This window comes from Octopus bimaculoides, chromosome 5, assembly GCF_046866305.1.
Source record: "Octopus bimaculoides isolate indiv1 chromosome 5, ASM4686630v1, whole genome shotgun sequence".
NCBI lineage: Eukaryota > Metazoa > Mollusca > Cephalopoda > Octopoda > Octopodidae > Octopus > Octopus bimaculoides.
Window position 1 is genome coordinate 23,299,876 of NC_142932.1, and position 12,165 is coordinate 23,312,040.

Here is a 12,165-nt window from a genome sequence, read left to right on the forward strand (position 1 = left end):
AAAGAATGAGAGAAAGTTGTGGTGAAAGAGTACAGCAGGGTCCGCCACCATCCCCTGCCGGAGCCTTGTGGAACTTAAGGTGTTTTCGCTCAATAAACACTCACAACGCCCGGTCTGGGAATCGAAACCGCGATCCTACGACCGCGAGTCTGCTGCCCTAACCACTGGGCCACTGGGCCTCCATGGTGTGCATATCGACACATGATAAACCAACACAGTTACATATAAGCAATGTAATAATCCTGCATGATTAATTAAATGTAGGAAAAGAACTGATGGGAAGCGGTGGCGTTCATCCTATCGATTCACGTTCCATACATTGGTTATGTTACATAAATTTCCCCATATGAAATTATCGGGTTTGACCATCGTCACTGCCGGCCAATTAACTTTCATTTCTTTTTCAACAACTAAACTGCATGTTAAACAGATACTATCCAGTGCCCAACTGATCTTTTATCGACCCAGGAAGGATGAAAGGCAAAATCAACCCCAGCGGAAAGTGAACTCAGGAAGCAAAGCCAGAAGAAATGTCGCTAAAAATTTTGCCCCGTGTGCTGACGATTCTACCAGCTCGCCGCCTTAATAATAATAATAATAATAATAATAATAATAATAATAATAATAATAATAATAATAATAATAATAATAATAATAATAATAATAATAATAATAATCTGGCTGCCCAGTCCTGGCTAAGAAGGAATATATTCACAGACACGACAGAGCTGGGACCTATATACACTGGAAGCTATGCCAACACTATGGAATAACAACAGAAAAAAGATGGTATAAACACACGCCAGAAAAGGTCACAGAAAACGAGAAAGCAACCATACTCTGGGATATGCCAATACACACAGATAGAGAAATTAAGGCAAATAGACCAGATATAGTTGTCAAAGATCATGAAGGAAAAAAATGCTTTCTAATTGATGTATCAATACCAGCAGATGACAACGTTTCTCGAAAAGAAATGGAAAAACTCTCAAAATACAAAGACCTGGAAATAGAGATAACTCGAATGTGGAGTCTAAAAACAGAAACAATTCCTATCATAGTAGGTGCCTTAGGTATAATAAAAAAATACTCAGACAAATACATAACAAAAATACCAGGACTTACAAATATATGTAACATACAGAAAATTGCACTACTGGGTACTGCACACATTCTACGCAAAACACTTTCAATACAGTAAACATAAAAGCACCACAGCAAACCACAGCACATACCCAAGGCGCACAGAGCTGCGCTCGGTAGTGAAGTGAAAGCACGTTATAAAAATAAAACTACTGAACAATAATAATAATAATAATAATAATAATAATAATGATAATGATGATGATGATGATGATGATGATGATGATGATGATGATGGTGGTGGTGGTGGTGGTGGTGGTGGTGGTGATGATGATGATGATGATGATGATGATGATGATGACAACAAGAATAACAAGAACAACAACAACAACAACAATGACAATCATAATCATAATCATAATCATAATAATAATAATAATAATAATAATAATAATCATAATAATAATACCCAAGCACATACCCAAGGCACACAGAGCTGCGCTCGGTAGTGAAGTGAAAGCACGTTATAAAAATAAAGCTACTGAATAATAATAATAATAATTAATAGTTTCAAATTTTGTCACAAGGTACTTATTTTATCGACCCTGAAAGGATGAAAGGCAAATTCGAACTCGGCAATGGTTTCGTCTCTTATACGTAAATGTAAACAAATTTTCTTCTTCTTCTCCCCCTCCCCCAACAAGTAAATAGAGCATCGCCCTATCTCACTCTACACGACCAAGTGCGATCAGGTTTCAGAAAGTAAATATTCAACTGAGATAAAATTAGGGGATGGAAGTATGTCGATTATTTAAAGATAAAGCCTACACACACGCACACGCACATATGCGTGAGTGCGTGCGCGCACACGTGTGTGTGTGTGTGTTTGTGTGTGCGCGTACGTGCGTGTGTTTTTAATACCGACAGTACCATAACATATTCGAGTTTTCTGAGACGTAGATATTGCCAATTGTATACTACGTACGTTCGTACGTACTTGCATATCTGCATGTACGCATGTGTTCACACGCACGCAGGTAAATACAAACAAACACACACACACACACACACACACACACACACACACACACACACACACACACACACACACACACACACACACGCACACACACACACACACACACAGGATCTATTTTAAAACGGGGGCGCCAGTATTTTCTTAACGAAACACTGGGACACTAGTAGAATGTGTCATATAAAACATCTTTTACTCTTAGTCTTCTTAACAAAAAAATGGAATTCGTAAGTTATTCCATGTTAAAGTTGTCGTATTTCTGTAATTTCAACCAATCACTGACGTCCATTCAGCCGAATACATTAAGTGCTGGGCGGTCATAAAAATGCTATTCCCTGTGACATATTTCATCCGGTTTAATCGTAATTTATACGCATATATTGTTTATATAATAAATTACGCTGTGCGTATCTATGTGTGTAACAATTTTAGAGTTCGGATTCTAGAGTTAGGGTTAGTTTGAGGGTTAGGGTTACGGTTACGGTTAACAGTCTAGTTAGGGTTAGGGTTAGGGGATTAATACGATATACACCGTTACAGCGCTAACTGTTTTCAACTGAATAGACGTCAGTGATTAGTAGAAATTATCGAAATAAGACAATTTTTTACATGAAATAAATTCGAATACAAAAATATATTTCTGTTCTATAACACAAAATAGATAAGAATACGAAGTTTGAAAGTCTTTCGGTACCAAAAACACTACATAAAACATAAATGAAAACTGGTGCCCCCGTTTTGAAATAGATCCCACACACATCTATAAAACGTTGTGTTAGTGTTAGATTTAGTCGTTGACGTTTAGATCACTATTACATAGAAATGATGCCACACGAGTCCAAACCGAATTCTATATTTAAACACCTACTCTTTACATAATTCTTTTCTCGTGACTGGGAGGCCCAGTGTAGTTTAATGACTAAGAAGCTCGCTCAGAATCACAAGGTCTCGGGTTCGATCGCCCTGCTTGGCATCTTGGCTAAATGTCATTTTCTATAGCCTCGAGTTTGACCCATTCATTGTAAGCAAAATCGGATAGACGGAAACTGTATAGAAGCCTTTCGGGTGCATCGTACCTGTAATTTAAGGGCTACAACCATATCACATACTGTGTCATGCTGATTCTGCTTGAGAATAACGTATGAAACATACATATCCGTGGAATACTCAGCCATTTACATGCTAATCCAGGAGTAGGCAATTCCGTTGATCGTACAATTGAATCATCATCGTCTAAGAGGCAGATCCGCCGCCGCTGCCGCCACCACCACCACCACCATGGTCATTCCTGACCAAAGGGTGTATTTAGTTTAGTATGGGACGTTACAATAATCACAGTAGTTATGTCACAGTCGTTACTTCCGGCCAATTTACTTTCAATTTAAAAACAAAATCCCTCCTAAACTTTATGTTAATTCTCAGTTCAATATATTTCCATTGTACTTTTAAACGTACATCGAAAATTACGTTAAGTTTCTATAAATAACATATAACAAGTGCAAATCGATAGAACGGTTCAGACAAAGTCCTATCAGAAAATTCTCTCTAGTTCGATATCATATTCAAGCAACGCTTTACAACAACAATAGCACTAAAACGATCACAACAATAATACAAAAACTAAAACAAGTAGGATTTGAATGCAAATTACGACTCAAACTTCCTTAACTACATCTCTCAATTATTAAAAACACAAAAGACAGACTAATAAATAAATAAATAAATAAATAAAAACAATCTGCACTGAAATTTTCATGTTTAAGTAGCTTCTCCTCCTTCCATTTACTGTTGTGGTCAATTTTACATGTGCGAACAAGTTTGGAAATTTTGAAAGATTGCTTTTGTATCCGCCATTCATGAGAGTTTTAAAATGTCGGTCATCAAAGTAAAAAAAAAATTGTTTCCCAAATAGTTCTTAGTGTAAGAAAAAAACACAAAGTGATCAAATCATTATTTAAACTATGCTAGAAACTGTATTCGATATCCCACACGAAGCAATGAGACAGATTCTTCTTCGCACTACACTATTCTCTCAGACTTTATTACACACACACACACACACACGCACATTATTCTTTTACTTGTTTCAGCCATTTGACTGCGGCCATGCTGGAGCACTACCTTAAAGGGTTTTAGTCGAACAAATCAACCACCGTTTTAACGTTCAGTCTTCCATGCTTGCACGGGTCCTACCGAATTTAGTGGGGACACATTTTATATACCTGGATGCCTTTCCAGTATCCAGCCTTCACCCGTTTTCAAATATGGTTATATTTCCTCGTAGCCAGACATGTCTTTATAGAAGATGGAAAACAAAGGACACCGCTTACAGAACAGTGACACTCACTAACAATTATCCCGCGTTATCAAAGCAAGGGAACGGTAACACACACAACTATGCACACACACGTGTATGAATGTGCATGTGTTTGTGTGTGTGTTTGTATATATATATATATATATATATATATATATATATATATTTATAAATGTAGGTATATGCATTTGTGTGTTCATAAATGTATATGCATTTATGTGTGTATGTACATGTTTGCTTGTATGTATATATATATATATATATATATATATTATCAACAATAGATTAAATAGAGAGATTCAATTGACAATGTAATAGTTTATATTATAACATAATAGGCGCAGGAATGGCTGTCTGGTTAGTAGCTTACTTACCAACCACATGGTTCCGGGTTCATTCCCACTGCGTGGCACCTTGGGCAAGTGTCTTCTACTATAGCCTCGGGCCGACCAAAGCCTTGTGAGTGGATTTGGTAGACGGAAAATGAAAGAAGCCCGTCGTATATATGTATGTGTGTGTATATGTTTGCGTGTATGTGTTTTGTCTTTTAATATTCTAGGTTAAAATAGGGAGGCTAGCTGGCAGAATCGTTATTGCGCTGGGCAAAATGCTTAGCGACATTTCGTCCGTCTGTGCGCTCTGAGCTCAAATTCCGCCGAGGTCGTCGCTTCTTTTCATCTTTTCGGGGTCGATAAAATAAGTACCAGTTGAGCACTGGGATACACTTACCCCATTCTCCCGAACTTGTTGGCCTTAAGCCAAAATTTGAAAACCAATATTCTAGGTTCAAGTTCAAACACAGAATAGCTTTCCTTATCATCCAACCATGGTATATAAATGAATATAAGGTCTTGTGTCTATGCTACAAAATCTGTAAAGAGTTTTACAAATTCCATTAATGTATTTTATTATGTCTTTTTACGTACTGCTGAAGGCGCGTGGCTTAGTGGTTAGGGCATTCGGCTCGCGATTGTAAGGTCGTGAGTTCCCCTGCGACGCGTTGTGTCCTTGAGCAAGACACTTTATTTCACGTTGCTCCAGTCCACTCAGCTGGCAAAAAATGAGTAGTACATGTATTTCAAAGAGCTGGCCTTGTCACGCTATGTGTCACACTGAGTCTCCTTGAGAACTACGTTAGGGGTACACGTGTCTGTGGATTGCTCAGTCACTTGCACGTTAATTTCACGAGCAAGCTGTCCCGTTGATCGTATCAGCTGGGACCCTCGTCGTCGTAACTGACGGAGTGCTCCTTCTACGTTCTGGATTCAAACCCAATCGGGGTTAACTCTCCCATTCATTCATCCATAGCATATAATCGATTATAACGCCTCGTGCCTATGCTAAAACTCAGCATATTACCAACTTGTGAAGCGCAGTGGAGAGGCGAGGAAACAGTAAAATATGAGACTAAATGACAAACCTTATTGGATTTTGTCCCTTTCCGTTAAATGTATAAATCACATCCGACTCGATCTTTCGTATCATCGGGCGCGATAAAAAAAAAACCCAAAAAAAATAAAACATCCGAATATTAGATTCAATATAAAATATAAGAGAAATTACCTATAATAGGCAATTTCTACACGATAAAAGACAGTCAAAAACGACCGAAAACCACAAAGTTAAAACATTTCAAAGGGAAGAAAAAAATAAAAACTTTTACCTTATTTTTAACGGTTAGACCTATAGGTTTCGAATTTTTTTAGTAAATAAAAAAATTTACTAGGCAAATTCTCAGGCGATTATAATTCTTCTTCAAAAGTGCCATGAATTAAAGCAAGAAGCTAATATATTGTAAAACTGGGAAGAACTACGACCCCAAAATGACACCCCAATAAAAGCATTGCCCAGCTCGATCCCTCTCTACTGTCTCCAATGTCCTTTTGATTAAGGCCGTGAGATATAGTCTGTGGTTGAGATTTGTTCGACATTTGTAACAAATCGATGACCCATGCAGAACCATCCTCGCTGGTTTGTAAAAAATAGAACAGTGACCAGCAGAAGAATCTAATACGAGGTTAGTGTCTAATATTCCTATCGTTAGCCTTAATGAACTCTAATATCAGCTTTCAATTAATCGGCTGTAGACCGCAACACCGGGTAAAATTAACATGAAAGTACTATAATTACTAACCAGCCCACCCATCGAAACATAAATATCATTATACGAACATACCGTATGATTCTTCCTGATCTTTTTACACATTGTCATATCTTTATTACTGATCGTTTTAGGAGTTAATCTTCAAGTTTACTAGACTTGCAATGACTGTTCGAGTCCAGCCGGCTCCAGTGGAATAAAACACAACACTTTTAGTGGAATGTAATATGCTCGTTGAATCCTTATGCCGAGAAATACGATATCTTATCTATAAAGTGAAATTGTTTCCACGTGTTATTTCCATGGTTTATAAATAATCAAGAGAATGAAGTATTGGATATGCAGCTTATCGTCCATCCTGCTTGATATTTTCTTGTTTGGTGACCCACTGTTCAAAGTCACACAAACGAAGGAGACCTTTACGTAGTTGCTCGATGTGCTAGAAATAGCGGCATAACAGCCATCACAATTCATACCCTATGGTACCCCCCACACACATATAAATGTGCGTGTGAGTATTTTATGTATGTATGTATGTATGTGTGTGTATATATATATTGTTGATGTTAGCCATGCAGGGGCATCGCCTTAAAAAATTTTTAGTTGAAGAGGACGTAAACAAACCAACTCTGGTTGTCAAGCGGTGGTGAAGGACAAAGATAGACACGAAGACAGACAGACACACACACAGATATACACGATGGGATTCTTTTAGTTTCCGTCTTCCCAATCCACTCTCAAAGCTTTTAATTGGCCCGAGGTTAAAGTAGGAAACACTTGCCCAAAGTTCCACGTAGTGGGATTGAACCCGAAACCATGTGGCTGGGACTTAAACTCATTACCACACCCACCCACCCACACACACACACACACACACACACACGTATATAAATATATATAAATGTACGCTCGTTGGTGAAAGAGGAACAGTTCAAACTGAAAACGGTATGAAATAGATAGCAGTTAACAAAACTGACAATTTTCCGGTTGCAGGGAATAGAATACAATAGTCTTAAGTACTCGTCGGCTGTGTCTGCACAACTAGTAATTTACAGAGCAATTTCACAACGACTTATTAAAGCAAACCCATCTGTCTCCACAGCTAATTGACGATGGATAAATTGATAGCTACGATAGTCATTAATTACTGGATTTATTTTGCGAGGCTGCGGACCCATATACACACACACTCATACGCACACGCACAGGCACACACATACGCACACACACACGCGCACACACACTGCGCACATACGCACACACACACGCACACACACATACGCACACACATGTATCTATCTATCTATCTATCTATCTATCTAGGCGTAGGCGTGGCTGTGCGGTAAGAAACTTCCGAGCCACATGGTTCCGGGTTCCGTCTCACTGCGTGGCACCTTGGGCAAGTGCATTCTTCTATAGCCCCGGGCCGACCAAAGCCTTCTGAGTGGATTTGGTAGACGAAAATTGAAAGAAACCCATCGTATATATATATATATATATATATATATATTATTATTATTAATAAATTATAGGGTAGCAAAAAAAATTTTAGAAATTTTATTTACCACCAGCGGTCTAGCGAGAGTAAAAAAACAGTCAATAGACTATGTATTATTCATTTAAAATGCAGAGATGCCTTTAATAGGACATCTACTCGCTAGAAATAGCAGCAAAAGACTACATACCACAAAAAAAAAAAAAAATACATAGTCTATTGACTGTTTTTACTCTCGCTAGACCACTGGTGGTAAATAAAATTTCTAAATTTTTTTTTGCTACCCTATAATTTATTAATAATGATAAAATTCTTTTTGGATGATTTTCTGAAGGAATTTCGGCATTTTTGTATTTGCTGCCGATTAGGTAAACCGCAAATACGCGGTATATTTTGAAAAATTAGACATAGGAACACGAACCATGCTGCTTATTGACTCGTGCTTCATATGTTGTCTGGTCATTTCTGCTGACGATAGTCCGACCTTGTAAGATATATAATCTTTATCTTACTAAAATTGACTTGAAACCATGGTACAGAATATAGATTGGTAAAAGTTTTTATTTTTCATTTCCTTTCGAAATTATCCCTAATTTTTTGTGGTATGTAGTCTTTTGCTGCTATTTCTAGCGAGTAGATGTCCTATTAAAGGCATCTCTGCATTTTAAATGAATATATATATATATATATATATATATATATATATATATATATATATATATATATATATATATATATATAAATTGAAGTTGGCCGAGGGTTGTAATCTTTCTTGTCTTCGAGGATAGCAAGCTCCGAATGACTCATCCTTGTTTTTTCCTGTCCTGTTTTGTATCGTCCAACTGTCCGAATGTTTTGTTGTCGCCTGTTATGTTCTGGTTCCATTTTGCGTTTTCTTTATAAATAAATAAATAGATAAATAAACAAATAAATAAATAAATAAATAAATAAATAAATATATATATATATATATATATATATATATATATATATGTCGCCATGATAGATCGCTGACCACGACATTCAAATTTTTTTTCTCCTTGTTTTCTCCTTATTCTTTCTGTTGAAGAGCGTAGCTCGAAACGTTAAAGACTTTCTCTATTCCTGAGCGTTAAACTAATACATCCTTTTGTTGTTTACACCACCTGTCCTCGTCTGTTGTTGTTTTTTACGTAAATTCTCCCATATATATATATATATATATATATATATATATGTATGTATGTATGTATGTATATATGCATATATGCATATATTTGTGCGTGTGTGTGCCTGTGTTTGCCCCCCCCCCCACATCGCTTGACAACCGATGTTGGTGTGTTTACGTCCCCGTAACCTAGCGGTTCGGCAAAAAGAGACCGATAGAATAAGTCCTGAGGTCGATTTGTTCGACTAAAGGCGGTGATCAAGCATGGTCGCAGTTTTAAATGATTGAAACAAGTAAAAGAATAAAAGAATATATATATATATATATATATATATATATATATATATATATATCAAAGTTCAAGATTCAAGCGAATCAGGTCTTTGAATAGTAAAGCACCAAGTTTGGTAAACCATGTTAATGTCGTTTGGTACCTTTTCTATCCTTCACAAAACTAAATCTTAAAACCATCGTTTCGGCTGAAAGGCCTTTTAAACCCTCCATGCGTTCCGTTTTGTATTTTTTCCGTTATGGACGCCTTGTACTCATTTTTCCTATCGCGGTTCGACTTTCGTACGTACTCGTCTATACCAGTGTTCCGTAATTGGTATGCCGCGGCACACTGGTGTGCCACGAGACGGTGCTAAGTGTGCCACAGTGTAACCTGGATATAATTTTTTCCCTATACATTTAGTTATATATTTAGTTCAGGCGTGCCGCCGAATTTTGAAAAGAATATTAGATCAGTGCTTTGCAACCTTTTTTCACTAGTGGCACACTTACATTCTTTTCAAAATTCGGCGGCACACGTAAGAAGAAAAATGAGCGAAAATGCACATTGGAAATCAAAAAAAGGAAAGGCTTTTTATGAAAAGTAACGATAGATATATACAATTAGATGAACTGAGTAGGAATACACACACACACACACACACACATATATATATATATTATATGTATATGCATATGGACACACACACACACACACACGTGTATGTGTAAACATTAAAGATGAAGTTGAAGGCACATAATCATGACAAATCTAGGGTAAAAGCTTAACGAGTAATTAATCATGAGTGGTGATATAATATAACATGTGAAAAAAGCTTCGTTTAATCTCACATCCAACAAGTCAAAATGACCTAACTTAATAAAAACGCGAAACAAAAGAATTAGTTTTAAAGATCTTCCAACGGGTTGGCGATTCATAAAGAATGTGTGCCCCACGCTTCATACTTAATGGTCTACTTTTCATAGAAACAGAGAAAGTTGTCGCATATATAATGGAATGCATGTGAGAAAACCTAAGCATTCTTCCTCACTCGAGAAAAGCAGTTATGCATATCCTTGAATAACGCAAAATTTTCACAGCGCTGCTACTGCTGCTGCTGCTGCTGCTACTTTTATATGTTTTCATCCATAAAATATCGTCTCTGTGACACGAAGTCGTAGACCTCTTTTAGAATTCATTAAACAGACACAATTCTCACAGTCGGGCGTGGAAGTCTCGTTTATAGATTAATAAATACATAAACACATATCTATATACTCACTATCTCTCTCTCTCTCTCTCTCTCTCTCTCTCTCTCTCTCTCTCTCTCTCTCTCTCTCTCTCTCTCTCTCTCTTTCTCTCGTTGTCCTACTCCACGATAAAAAGTTTGTTTCCCAACAAAAAGTTTGTTTCCCAATCACATGGCTCCGGTTCAATCCCACTGCGTGGCACCTCGGGCAAGTATCTTTACTATAGCTTCTAGTAGGTCCAAGACCTATGAGAGGATTTGGTAGGCGAAAACTGAAAGAAGCCTGTCGAATACACACACACGCACACAGAGACAAACTCACACACATATATATATATACATATACACAGACACACACATTATATATACATATACATACATATACACAGACGCACGCACACACACATATATACATATACATACATACATACACACATATATATATATGTTTATTGCCAATGAAACAGCTGTTGAGCACAAAGTTTGAATATATGTATAATTTATGCTTTCTGCTCTTTATCTTCAATGTACATATATACACACAAACAAAGATATATATATATATATATATATATATATATATATATATATATATACACATGCATACACACACATTTATATATTCAAATATATATATATATATATATTCTTATGAATATATATTTATATGTATGCATATATATTTCATGTGCATATATATATATATATATATATATATATATATATATATATATATATATATATGTATGTATGTATACACACACGTATGTGATATGTATGCATTACCTATATCTATTCATATTTATCTGTTTGTCACCATGTATATCCACACGCACACACACACACACACACACACACACACACACACACACACACACACACACACACAACACGTACAGAAACAACAGCTTGTCTGACAGAACGCAAACTGGATTCGGTAAGCAAATTCAACAAACACTATCCGTACTATGAATTTAAAGAAACGCTAATGTATGTTTGCTTTCGGTTATAAACAATTTGCACAACAATTTCTCAACATCTTTCGTCTCTACGTAAACAGAAGAGCGTATTGGGCGTTGTTCATAATAATGCACTTGTGAATTCGGTTCGATTGGGCATTCAACTTATTTCTTCTTAAATTATAAACAGATTTTATTATTGTGCAATGTATGATAAAACTCATTCGATATCGTTTTCTTTTTTTAGGTTAAAGAAATCATTATATTGGAGAGCAAGCTCTCTCTAGTTTAGAGAGAGAAACACCTATTTGTGTGTTCTGCTGCTCTTTCTTTTAATTTTATATATATCATTATTATTTATTTATTTTCCTTTTTCAATTCTTGCTTACTTGTTTTTGTACCCGCCTTGTGTGTGTGTGTGTGTGTGTGTGTGTGTGTGTGTGTGTGTGTGTGTGTGTGTTGAAGGTATGGTGGGGTAGAAGAAACAGACAGACGGAGACAGAGATA

General features: G+C 36.5%; 1 protein-coding gene across 9 annotated transcripts in view; it reads right to left on the reverse strand.

Annotated features, from left to right (window-relative positions):
- LOC106881314 (uncharacterized) overlaps nt 1-12,165 on the reverse strand; it is a 116,615-nt gene that overhangs the window by 75,322 nt on the left and 29,128 nt on the right. The window contains exon 1 of one of the 9 annotated variants that reach the window (XM_089351796.1): nt 5,857-5,904. The exons of the other annotated variants lie outside the window; for them this stretch is intronic. The gene's annotated coding sequence lies outside the window, so the exon portion shown is untranslated. Of the gene's footprint in view, nt 1-5,856; nt 5,905-12,165 lie in introns of those variants that run through there. 9 annotated transcript variants of the gene reach the window in all.